Source organism: Heloderma suspectum, chromosome 1, assembly GCF_057233095.1.
Source record: "Heloderma suspectum isolate Gila_16-S chromosome 1, 16-S_ref, whole genome shotgun sequence".
NCBI lineage: Eukaryota > Metazoa > Chordata > Lepidosauria > Squamata > Helodermatidae > Heloderma > Heloderma suspectum.
In genome coordinates, this window is record NC_139458.1 from 435,154,247 (window position 1) to 435,166,725 (window position 12,479).

The 12,479-nt window shown below is 43.5% G+C and overlaps 1 protein-coding gene across 35 annotated transcripts in view; it reads right to left on the reverse strand.

The window, feature by feature from the left end:
* The window catches only part of MSRA (methionine sulfoxide reductase A), a 331,489-nt gene that overhangs the window by 312,151 nt on the left and 6,859 nt on the right, over positions 1 to 12,479 (reverse strand). The window contains exon 1 of one of the 35 annotated variants that reach the window (XM_084829398.1): positions 4,859 to 10,662. The exons of the other annotated variants lie outside the window; for them this stretch is intronic. The gene's annotated coding sequence lies outside the window, so the exon portion shown is untranslated. Of the gene's footprint in view, positions 1 to 4,858; positions 10,663 to 12,479 lie in introns of those variants that run through there. 35 annotated transcript variants of the gene reach the window in all.

The following is a 12,479-nucleotide window of genomic DNA, read 5'->3' on the forward strand; positions in this document are numbered from 1 at the left end:
ACAGAAGAACTATACAGGAAAGATCTGAATGTCCCTGATAGCCATGATAGTGCGGTCACTGAACTTGAGCCGGACATCCTCGAGAGTGAAGTCAAGTGGGCCTTAGGAAGCATTAGTAACAACAAAGCTAGCGGAGATGACAGTATTCCAGCCGAGCTATTTAAAATCCTAAAAGATGATGCTGTTAAAGTGCTGCATTCAATATGCCAACAAATCTGGAACACTCAACAGTGGCCACAAGACTGGAAAAGGTCAGTTTACATTCCAATTCCAAAGAAGGGCAACGCCAAAGCGTGTTCAAACTACCGCACAATTGCGCTCATTTCACATGCCAGCAAGGTGATGCTCAAAATCCTACAAGCTAGGCTTCAGCAGTATGCGAACCGAGAACTACCGGAAGTACAAGCTGGGTTTCGAAGAGGCAGAGGAACTAGAGATCAAATCGCCAACATTCGCTGCATCATGGAGAAAACAAGAGAATTCCAGAAAAACGTCTATTTCTGCTTCATTGACTACGCTAAAGCCTTTGATTGTGTGGATCACAACAAACTGTGGCAAATTCTGAAAGTGATGGGAGTACCAGACCACCTTACCTGTCTCCTGAGAAACCTGTACGAGGGTCAAGAACCAACAGTCAGAACCAGACATGGAACAACCCAGTGGTTCAAAATTGGGAAAGGAGTACGACAAGGCTGCATATTGTCACCCTGCTTATTTAACTTATATGCAGAGTAGTACATCATGAGAAATGCCGGGTTGGATGAATCAGAGGTCGGAATTAAGATTGCTGGGAGAATTATCAACAACCTCCGATATGCAGACGATACCACCCTAATGGCAGAAAACGAAGAGGATCTAAAGAGCCTCTTGTTGAGGGTGAAAGAGGAGAGTGCAAAAGCTGGTTTGAAACTCAACATTAAAAAACCAAGATCATGGCATCTGGCCCTATCACTTCCTGGCATATAGAAGGGGAAGAAATGGAAGCAGTGACAGATTTTACTTTCTTGGGCTCCAAGATCACCGCAGACGGTGACTGTAGCCATGAAATTAAAAGACGCTTGCTCCTTGGGAGGAAAGCTATGGCAAACCTAGACAGCATAGTAAGAAGCAGAGACATCACCTTGCCGACAAAGGTCCGTCTAATCAAAGCTATGGTTTTCCCAGTAGTAATGTATGGCTGTGAGAGCTGGACTATAAGGAAGGCTGAGCGCCGAAGAATTGATGCTTTCGAACTGTGGTGCTGGAGAAGACTCTTACGAGTCCCCTGGACTGCAAGGAGGTCAAATCAGTCCATCCTAAAGGAAAGCAACCCTGAGTGCTCATTGGAAGGACAGATAATGAAGCTGAAGCTCCAATATTTTGGCCACCTAATGCGAAGAGAAAACTCCCTGGAAAAGACCCTGATGCTGGGAAAGACTGAAGGCAAAAGGAGAAGGGGACGGCAGAGGATGAGATGGCTAGATAGCATCACCGATGCAATGAATATGAACTTGAGCATGCTCTGGGAGAGAGCGCAGGACAGGAAGGCCTGGCGTGCTATGGTCCATGGGGTCACGAAGAGTCGGACACGACTGAACGACTGAACAACAACAAAGATATATATATTAGTTTTAATATTATTACTAATAAGAGCAAGTATTATATATCTAACAAAGAAATAAAAGTATCTTACCCTGACACCAAAAACAATGTAATACAGAAATTCCATTAGAGCCTGCAAGTTCTTATGTGTTGTATTAGTATAAAAAGAAGTGACATCAGATGTGACAAGTATGCGATTATCAAACTGATGTTGTTTATTCAAGGATTCAGTCTTACATAGGATCATAGAATCACAGAATCATAGAATAGTAGAGTTGGAAGGGGCCTACAAGGCCACTGAGTCCAACCCCCTGCTCAATGAAGGAATCTAAGTCAGAGCATCCCTGACAGATGGCTGTCCAGCCTCGTCTTGAACGCCTCCAGTGTGGGAGAGCCCACCACCTCCCTAGGTCATGGGTTCCATTGTCATATTGCTCTAACAGTCCGGAGGTTTTTGCTGATGTTCAGTTGGAATCTGGCTTCCTGCAACTTGAGCCCATTATTCCGTGTCCTGCACTCTGGGATGATCAAGAAGAGATCCTGGCCTTCCTCTCTGTGACAACCTTTCAAGTAGAGTAGGGTATTACTGGAGGATATTATTGGTGTCTTTGATATGTAATGAAAAGTTTAAGAGATATTCTAAACATAGGTCAAGATACATAGACAGCCTTTCATCAGATGGGTATATGGATGGATGAATGCTATACGTGTAGGGATGGATGAATGGGGGAGGGGGTGTACATGTGAGCCTGTATTGAATGGATGGTGACAGTGTACGTGTATGAGAGAATAAGGTGAATGGTGTGTGTGTGTGTGTGTGTGTGTGTGTACACTTAGGCCTGCTTTGGCCCCATCCACTACCGGCATGCAGCCCCCAATACTTTTCCCCAACGGAATGCAGCCTTTGGATGGGAGAAGGTTCCCCCACTCCTGGCATAGAATGCATTTGGAGTAATCTCAGTGCCAGTGCAGTGATATGGACTACAGGTCTGAAGGCAGAACTTAGGAGCTCAGGATTCCCTTCTGAATTTCTTGAATTCCTGTAGAGGCTTCTTGCTGTTTTTATGTAAATAGGCCTGCCAGCCAGCCAAGTAGATCGTATTTGTCATTCACCTGAATCTCAGTCTCCTGAGCCTTTGAGCGTACGTGAGGTCTCCTGGATGAGTAGACTGCTCACGGCTTGCAGCTCAGGCAGCCTGTCTGTTTCTGGCTGCTCATATATCCATCTTACAGTTAACCCATCTAAGTCCTAGTGATATCTATAGAACTTAAGCACATCACTGTAGATTAGATTGCAGGCCAGGATCCAAAGAACCATATGCTTAGTTCTATGTGCTCATGAGGGGTGTGGATTTCCCTGCCTTGAACTGCAGCCCCACACAGGCACACCAAATGTCACATTGTTTTTGAAACTACATAAAACTGCCTGAGATTGAAGATCATCTAGAGAAGCCGTTACAAAATGAATGCCAATGATTCCATCTAAGGTGATGCCTCTGGCCACGAAGTCACCTTTTGGCACTGAACTTCCAAGAGGCTTTCCATCACCTCTCTTCCTTGTACCACTTTGTTACTTTTACTTCAGTTACCCTTGGAATTCTCTTTCCCCAGAGGTCTGTCACGCTTCTCTTTCTATATAAGTATTTTTTGTCTACAGTAAATATTTCATTAAGAAATTCTCCTTGGATAATTTGGGAAGCATCTCAGGCCTTTTCTTTCTTTCTTTCTTTCTTTCTTGCAATCCTGTACCATGCATGAACAAAGTGGACCCTACTGAAATCCTCCTCCACTAATAGTATTTATTTATTTTAAGCATGTTTATCTTGCACCTTAGCCAAAAAGGCTCCTAGAGCGCCTTACAATCAATCAGAAAAAAAAGTCTGCCCACAGACTCACCATCTAAAAAGACAGAACAGCCTCCAGCACCATTTGTGCTTGCTTATTTATTTAAAATATTTGTATACCTCTTTTCAATCATAATAGTTCTCAAAGCTGGTCAGTGTAATAATAAACAATTAAAAATAATATCAACTAAGGACGCAGTCCTATGGAGATAGTCGTCAGCCTCTGTACTCAGAGGCTGACTATCCAATGCAGGGCAACTGGAGCAGAGACGATCCTCACCTTCATGCTCCAGCTACCCTGCATTTTTGGCTAGACAGGCGATTTCACCTGTCTAGCTGAGGAACTTTTGGCCAGGAGGAGGGAGGTCACGCAGTGCATAAGAAGCCGCATAATGCGGCTTCCGTGGTCTCCTCCCCTGCCCTGGGACCGTCCCCACCCCAACAACTGCTCCCTGGAAGGAACCACACTGGCTAGAAGGGATGGGGAGCGCGGATTCTGGAAACAGTTTCCAGAAAACAAAAAATCCTATGGCCCTCTAAACAGTGTTCTCCAACAATTAATTATTGCTCCCTCCAACAATAATTAATTTAAAACAATGATCAGCAATTACAAAAAGTAAAATAGCAGGTAAAGCAATAGCACGACATCAAAGCTACCACCATTACCTTAATCTATTTTGGCTGGACTGAGCTTCAGTTTAGGCTCATCCAATCCAGCACTGATTTCAACTCATTCAGGAAGGCCATTAACACACCGGGATTCAATGAAAAGAAGTACAGTTGGGTGTCATCTGCATATTGCTGACCCCACCCTCCAAGTCCCCAGACAATGTCACCCAGCAGCTTCATGTAGATGTTAAATAGCATGGGAGATAATACTGACCCCTGAAGAAGTACACAGGATAATTCCCAGGGGGAAGAGTAACCATTCCCAGCACTACATTCTGCAACCTACACCCTAGGTAGGAGCAAAACCAACAAAATGCCTATCTCCAAAACACAAAGGTGGTCCAGAACAATGCCATGGGTGATGGTATCAGAGGCCACCAAATACTGCAAAAGCATTAGCAGCGTCAAATTCTCCTTTCTTTCTCCTAGCGCAAGCCAGCAAACAGAATGGCCAAAGCCATCTCCATCCCCAAACCAGGTCAAGAAGCAGAATCAAAACCAATGTGCAGACTTCTGCTAGGAGCAGCCTGCACACTGGGGCCCAAAGAAAAAGTTGCTCTATGCCACTGACAGTAAGACACAGGAGGACTTCAGTTACAATTGGATCGCCCTGCCAAGTCACAACATGCTCAGAAGAGTGGCAAGTAACACACTTTGCACTGGTGGAAGGTAGCTCAGAAAGGGAGGAGCAGCAAAAGGCCCTGTAGAAGCCTTTCCACAACCTTAGTCAATCATCTTAGTTAATATGGAAATGAACTACAAACCTCGCACAATTTGCAGGAAAGCTGAGCCGGTTCAGCCCTTGGGCAACTTTTCCTAACGAGGCTTGGGAAACCACACAGAAGGAGAAAGTGAGCAGGTCAACCACAAAGAGGAAACTCCATTTTCAAAGTAGGAGTAAGAGAAATTAGCCTGGACATGAGCTGCCCAAATATTAAGAGTAGGTTGATCCACAGCACTGGACTGAGTTAATGTAAGGATCTTCTATTATTCTTCATTAGCAACTCTGCATACCAAAGGAGAGACTTGGATGCAGCTTGTCTGTGAAGTGGCAGCACATCTATTCACAGCAGCAGACATCAGGTTCATACTGATAACCACAAGCAAACAGAGTTTCTTCATCCCTGGGGTTCATGGGAAGCAGAGACTCTCTAGAGAGAATCTGAATAAAAAGGAGGACGCAAACCCACTAACTGCTGTGGACAAGACATATTATAATGTTATCTCTGGCACAGTTATTTTGCTAATGATAACCTTAGAAACGCTTTTAGTATGGTTTGTTAAGCCATATCAGAAATTCATCCCTCAATTGCAGAACATGAAACACTGCCCTTTAAAAAATGTAAACACAACCTTTGGGAAAATGCAGCTAACAGATCCTTTTAAGATACTCTCCCTCAGATATTCTACCTCTTGGTTCACACAGCCATTTTATTCATGGATCAGCATTTTCTACATGCTTTTAAAAGGCTGTTCTTGCTGCCAGTATAATGGAACTATAGGTTGTTATAAGATCACAATGGGTACTAGTCATGATGGTTATACATAAACTCCAGTATCAGAGGCAGTATACATTTCTATACTAGTTGCTAGGGTGCTCTTCTTATGTCCTGTGTTCTTAAGACTGCATCTTAGATGGGGTCAGATTTTCAGCAGTAAAGGAGTTTAAGCTAGTATTACATAGGATTCCTTGCTCAGCAATGAAGAGGCTTACCTTGATAAATCACCATCTCTCAGCTTAACCTACATCACAGATATGTTGTGAGAAAAATTAAATATGCTATAAAGCATATTGAGGGAATACAGGGAAGATTCCTAAAATTATGGCTGTCTGGTGTCTGTTCTGTGGATCCTGGGATGTTTTGATCAGGGGACCAGATGCAGAAGACAGGGACAGGGCTTCTGTAGCTTTAATTGGGTCATAGAAAAGCGAATTCCAATAGATGCAGCTTTATTCACCCTTGCATGACCAGCTGCACCTGCTAAAAATCCCTCTTTTAAATACAATCCTGAGTCTTCTTCTGTTTAGATATTGTTTAAACATCATAGCAGACACTGAATTTTATTCTAGGGCCTCTCTAACTCTATACAGCAAACAGGTACTGAATACACCCTTCAGGTCACCAGCTTCAGCTGGAAAAAAAGAAGTTATTTTATTCTATAAACTGGAATAAATTCTCAGAGCAACACAGATACATCATTCCCATAGTAAGTCTTCATTTTGTTGAGGTCAGGTTCATGAATATGCAATCTGCTGGGGATGTCTCTTTTATGTCCTATTTGCAATCAAGAGGTTGCCAGTTGAGTAAAATCTCTACTCCTCAAGTGATGTTGTTCTCCAGAGACCTGCCTTTTGTTGCCAGGGGGAACCCTTGTGGAGAAATAGTTTGGTTTACAAACCCATCACAATCCTTCAGGGCTGGGGGCCCCAGTTTTATGCAATAAAGCTTCAGGCCCATGTACAGAGCAATGTGAAATGAATGTTAAAGAGCTTTTGAAGAACTCCAGGGATTGGAAGTAGAGCTTTCAGGTAGAACAGTTTGCTAATGAATACTGTAGCTGTGTACAGTACTTAGAAGCGATAAGGAAGTGTCAGATTTTCAGAACCATAGTGCTATGCCAGGAGCTGTGTTTCACTGACAGACAGCTAGGCCATCTTAAAAGCATACGTCCTGGGTACCATTCATCTATGAAACACTGGATGCATGCTTTTTACATTTTGCCTCCTTTCCAGCTGTCACATGAAGAAATTCCACTTAAATATCAGTCATACATTCTCCCTGCATCACTGAAGCATGAACCCAGGTAACTAACATGTCCCTCTTTTTGATTGTGGTTGTTCTTATTTCAATGGAGAATATGCTGAAGGGAATGGGTGCATGCACATGAGCAGGGGCGTCGTTAGTGCAGGGCCCCCCTTGGCACGGACCCCAGATCTTTTTTGAGCTGTGCCCCGGATCTTTTGAGCTGTCCTAATTGCCATTTTTTTTTACATTTTCCCATTGACTTGCATTGGAAAACAAAAACGGTCATAACTTTTTTAGTTTGTAAGATAAATACATGAAATTTGGAGGCTTGGTAGCTCACATGGAGCTCACTGAGCCTGCCCAATTTCAGACAGGTAGGCCTAGTGCCTTTTGTGCTAGCCACAGGTAAAATTTGCTTTTTTCAAGAAAATGTTTCAAAGCAAAGAGCTATAATTTCTTTGTTCTTCCACATAAGTGTATGGAATTTGGAAATCTGGCAGCCCCCATGGAGCTGATGGAACCTGCCAAATTTCAGGCAGTTATGACCAGTGACTTTTGTGCTAGTCACAGGCTTTTTTTAAGAAAATGTGTCAAAGCCAAGAGCTATATATATTTTTTGTGCTTCCACATATGTGCATGGAATTTGGGGACCTGGCAGCCCCGATAGAGATGACTGAGCCTGCCAAAGTTCAGACAGTTAGGTCTAGTGGGTTTTGTGCTAGCCATGCATAAAGTTTCCTTTTCTCAAAGTCTAAAACTAAAGGAAAAACTGTCAAGTCACCCAGAGAGATCCTAATCAGAAGGTGTTTAAGGTGACACATTAGGAGGTCACTATCCCTAATCACTGGTGTAGGGTTTTTTTGAGGTGCAAAAAACCTCTCTCCCCCTACTTTTCTTTTCTGCTCTTACATGCCCACTGTTGGGAGCTTGCCTCCAACGAAATCTTGAAGAGGGAGAAAGAAGGGAAGAAAGATCTCCATGTGAATTACTGGTATTTCACAAAGCATCTGATTTTGCTGCCCCGAACTGGAACCTTTGGATTCTGCAGAAGTTTAGCAGCTTCAGTACAGCAAAGGATCCAATCAGCCTCCGCAAACTTCTTTCTCCCCCTCCACTTTAATTTCTCCTAAATAGCTGTAGGACTTAAATAATCCCAAACGGAGGGTTAAGACTATGTGGCATCATGATCGAGAAAATGCTGGGGCTTTAAAATAGGTTCTACAGTTTTAAAAAAGCTAGAAAAAGCCCTCAGCAACCTCACTCCATAAAGTTCATTCAAGTACATGCAATCCTTGCAAACCCTGCACAGCCTCCTAAATTCCTCTGAAGTACTACATCTCTGAAAGGAGCCACTTGGCTTAGGGAATTCTCTCTGCCCCCCACCCCCACCACGCACATTTCCAATCACCATTGTTCTTTTCTTCTTCCCTCCCCTCCCCTATCCTATTCTTTCTTCCTTTCTTTTCTTTATTCCACCCAGAGCATCTCTTGGGGAATTCTTAAAGAGAATTCTCTTTGGTGGGCAAGAGAAGTTCTGAACTATATTTGATTTTATACAAACAGACAAGAAGGTTGGTTTTTCTCCTTCTCCTCACTCAAGTCTTTGATAAGACTGGGTTCACATGGTTGCAGAGAAACAAATCTGGGAGTGTTTTGTTTGTCCGTTGCCATTATCCAGCAATAGTAAGGGCTGTAGCTCAATGGTAGAGCACATGCTTGGCATGCCGAAGGTCCTAGGTTCAATCCCCAACATCTCCAGGTAGGGCTCCAAAAGAATCCTGCCTGAAACTTTGGAGAGCTGCTGCTGCCAGTCAGTGTCAACAATTCTGGGCTAGATGGACCCAGGGCCTGACTCAGTACAAGGCAGCTTCCTATGTCCCTCTGAACAGAAAGCTTTAATTAAGAAAAATAGGAGTTTGGGGTTTGTTTTTTAAGTAGAGGGGAGATAAATATTGCTAATTTATGCAAACCTATGTATGCCTATGTATGTTATTGCACAATTTAGAATCAGACTAAAGAGAATAGGGAAGACCCACAGAGCAGTTAGGTATCAGCTCACTAATATTCCTCATGAATATGCAGTGGAGGTGAAGAATAGATTTAAGGGACTAGATTTAATAGATAGGGTCCTAGAAGAACTATGGACAGAAGTTCGCAACATTGTTCAGGAGGAAGCAACAAAAAACGTCCCAAAGAAAAAGAAAACCAAGAAGGCAAGATGGCTGTCTGCTGAGACACTGGAAGTAGCCCAAGAAAGAGGGAAAGCAAAAAGCAACAGTGAAAGGGGGAGATAAGCCCAATTAAATGCAAAATTCCAGAGGTTAGCCAGAAGAGATAAGGAATTATTTTTACACAAGCAATGTGTGGAAGTGGAAGAAGATAATAGAATAGGAAGGAGAAGAGACCTCTTCCAGAAAATTAGAAACATCGGAGGTAAATTCCAGGCAAAAATGGGAATGATCAAAAACAAAGATGGCAAGGACCTAACAGAAGCAGAAGAGAGCAAGAAAAGGTGGCAAGAATATATGAGAGATCTGTATAGGAAGGATAATAATATCAGGGATAGATTTGACGGTGTGGTCAGTGAGCTAGAGCCAGACATCCTGAAGAGTGAGGATGAATGGCCCTTAAGAAGCATTGCTAATAACAAGGCAGCAGGAGACGACGGTATCCCAGCTGAACTGTTTAAAATCTTGCAAGATGATGCTGTCAAGGTGATGCATGCCATATGCCAGCAAATTTGGAAAACACAAGAATGCCAAACAGATTGGAAAAAATCAACTTATATCCCCATATCAAAAAAAGGGAACCTCTAAAGAATGTTCAAACTATCGATCAGTGGCACTTATTTCACATGCCAGTAAGGTAATGCTCAAGATCTTGCAAGGTAGACTCCAGCAATTCATGGAACAAGAATTGCCACATGTACAAGCTGGGTTTAGAAAAGGCAGAGGAACTAGAGACCAAATTGCCAATATCCGTGGGATAATGGAGAAAGCCAGGGAGTTTCAGAAAAACATCTATTTCTGTTTTATTGACAATTCAAAAGCCTTTGACTGTGTGGATCATAACAAATTGTGGCAAGTTCTTGGTGGTATGGGGATACCAAATCATCTTGTCTGCCTCCTGAGGAATCTGTATAATGACCAAGAAGCAACCGTAAGAACAGACCACGGAACAACGGACTGGTTTATGATTGGGAAAGGAGTACGGCAGGGTTGTATACTCTCACCCGACCTATTCAACCTGTACGCAGAACACATCAGGTGACATGCTGGGCTTGATGAAGCCAAGGCTGGAGTTAAAATCGCTGGAAGAAACATTAACGATCTCAGATATGCAGATGATGCCACTTTGATGGCTGAAAGTGAGGAGGAGCTGAGGAACCTTATGACGAAGGTGAAAGAAGGAAGTGCAAAAGCTGGGTTGCAGTTAAACCGCAAAAAAACCCAAGATTATGGCAACCAGCTGGATTGATAACTGGCAAATAGAGGGAGAAAACGTGGAGGCAGTGACAGACTTTGTATTTCTAGGCGCAAAGACTACTGCAGATGCTGACTGCAGCCAGGAAATCAGAAGACGTTTACTTCTTGGGAGGAGAGCAGTGACAAATCTTGATGAAATAGTGAAGAGCAGAGACAACAAAGGTCCGCATAGTTAAAGCAATGGTATTCCCCATAGTAACCTATGGCTGCGAGAGCTGGACCATAAGGAAGGCTGAGCGAAGGAAGATAGATGCTTTTGAACTGTGGTGCTGGAGGAAAATTCTGAGAGTGCCTTGGACTGCAAGAAGATCAAACCAGTCCATACTCCAGGAAATAAAGCCAGACTGCTCACTTGAGGGAATTATATTAAAGGCAAAACTGAAGTACTTTGGCCACATAATGGGAAGACAGGATACACTGGAGAAGATGCTGATGCTAGGGAAAGTGGAAGGCAAAAGGAAGAGAGGCCGGAAGCGACTGAACGAATAAACAACAATGTATGCCTACGCAGAAGTCTCATTATGTTTAATGAGGCTTACCTTCAGGAAAGTCTATATAGAATTCCAGCACAAGTTACTTTTGCAGGGAGGTTTGCACCTTGAACAGCCTTGTGTGGCGTAGAGTGGTAGGTGGCAGTATTGCACCTGAAACTCTCCCCATGACCTGAGTTCGATCCCAGCAGAAGCCGGGTCCCAGGTTGCCAGCTCAGGTTGACTCAGCCTTCCATCCTTCCGAGGTCAGTAAAATGAGTACCCAGCTTGCTGGGGGAAAGGTAGTCACGACTGGGGAAGGCAATGGCAAACCACCCCTCTACAGTCTGCCACGAAAATGCCAGCGAAAGCAGCGTCCCTCTAGGAGTCAGCAATGACTCGGTGCTTGCACAGGAGGAACCTTTCCTTGCACCTTGATGTTCTGAATGTTTACTCAGAAATAAGTCCTGAGTTGTGAGCATGGTACTGCAGGCTTAATACAGTGCCTACCCAATTCCATCTAATGAAGTGACTACCCTTTTTGCTCAGTCCTATGCATGTTTTGTCATTTGGGGGAGGGTGTGTGTGCATGAACTCTAGCTTCAGTGGTGAGGGAAAGGCACTTAGCACATACTCAGAGTTTCTCCATAACTTAACCCTAGTTTTGAAAACAGACTCATGGGCTGAATCCTGGTGAAGTCTTGGCACAAATGAAGTTATGGGGAGGAAGATGCAATGACAGCTTGTGTATTACAAGGAGGAAGTAGAGGTGAGTTGCACAAGACATCTGTTTTTATGAAAAGTTGCTGGAGGATGGTAGGATGAGGAGGGATGGTTGTGTGGAGGGGAACAGAATTGGTAAGGGGAGAATGTAAATGCTCAGTGGTGAAAGAAAAACATTCTGCACATGCTCAGAGGCACTCTCTATTTAAGAACATAAGAGCCATGCTGCATCAGACCATCTAGTCCAGCATCCTGTTCACACAGTGGCCAAACAGATGCCCAGAGGAAAGCCACAAGCAGGACATGAGTGCAATAGCACCTTCCCACCCATGTTCCCCTGCTGCTAACATTGGTGAAATGTAAATAAATTCTAGTCATTCTAAATTTGCATTCCTTCAGAAACTTTGCAGGTTTCTTGCCTGGGGAACACCTCTAATGACCTGTGCATTTTCATACAAATTTATCCAAAAACTATTGGGGAGGGGGTGAATGGAAGGGAAAGCAAATCACTCGCCCCAAATTGGAGAACTCCCCTTCCACATGAACTGCTGCACCTATACTTCTGAAGCTTTGCTGGTTTCTTACTTAGGGACAACTGTAGGCTGTAATTTTCAGAACAATGGTCCACAAGGGAGATAAGTATGTCCTCTTTTGGAGACCTCACAATGTCAAGGCCACCCTTGCACAAAAACCCTTGTGGCTATTATTCAGAAATTTGGCAGACATGTTCTCCTCTGATGGGGCAATGAATCCTGAAATTCTTATCCAATTCTTCCAAGGAATGAAAATGCTATTGGCAGTTCCCTTTAAAAGAAAATCAAAATATAAATCCTGCACCTATTTTTCTGACATTGGGCAGGTGTATCCCCTTCTATGGGGCTACTATGCCTGAAACTGTCATCCAGTTCTGACCAAGAGAAAAAAGTTAAGAGGGTTTTTTCTCTAATTTCCCATGGTACT